A 479-nucleotide genomic window follows, 5' to 3' on the forward strand; every position below is an offset into this window, starting at 1 on the left:
AAAAATATTATCATTGTCGGCAGCACATCTGTGTAAACAGGGAGATGTGCTGCCGACATGATAATAACGTATGGGGACGAGCGATCGGAGTAACAGACGCTCATCCCCATACATAGCTCCTTGTGACAGGAGCAAACGAGTGCCGATCAACGAGCTGTTCCGTTGATCGGCGCTCGTTGCACCAGCCGAAATGGGCCGGTGTAATAGGGCCTTTACTGTCTAAGCAGATGTCAGACTAAATTATCAATGAAGTTGTCACATCCTGTCGAGGTCTCTTCTTATCAGGTTTTGAGAGCATTACTCAATATGTACAACTAATAAAGAAAATGAAGAGTCCAAGGAAGGACTAGGCATCATAAATATTGATTTTCTCATCAGTTATAAGAATAGAAACATTTATTACTATACACATAATAGCTTTATAAATATATTATATACAAACATTCTATCAAGTGCATGAAAACGAAAACATTGTTTCC

Source organism: Rhinoderma darwinii, chromosome 2, assembly GCF_050947455.1.
Source record: "Rhinoderma darwinii isolate aRhiDar2 chromosome 2, aRhiDar2.hap1, whole genome shotgun sequence".
Classification (NCBI taxonomy): domain Eukaryota; kingdom Metazoa; phylum Chordata; class Amphibia; order Anura; family Rhinodermatidae; genus Rhinoderma; species Rhinoderma darwinii.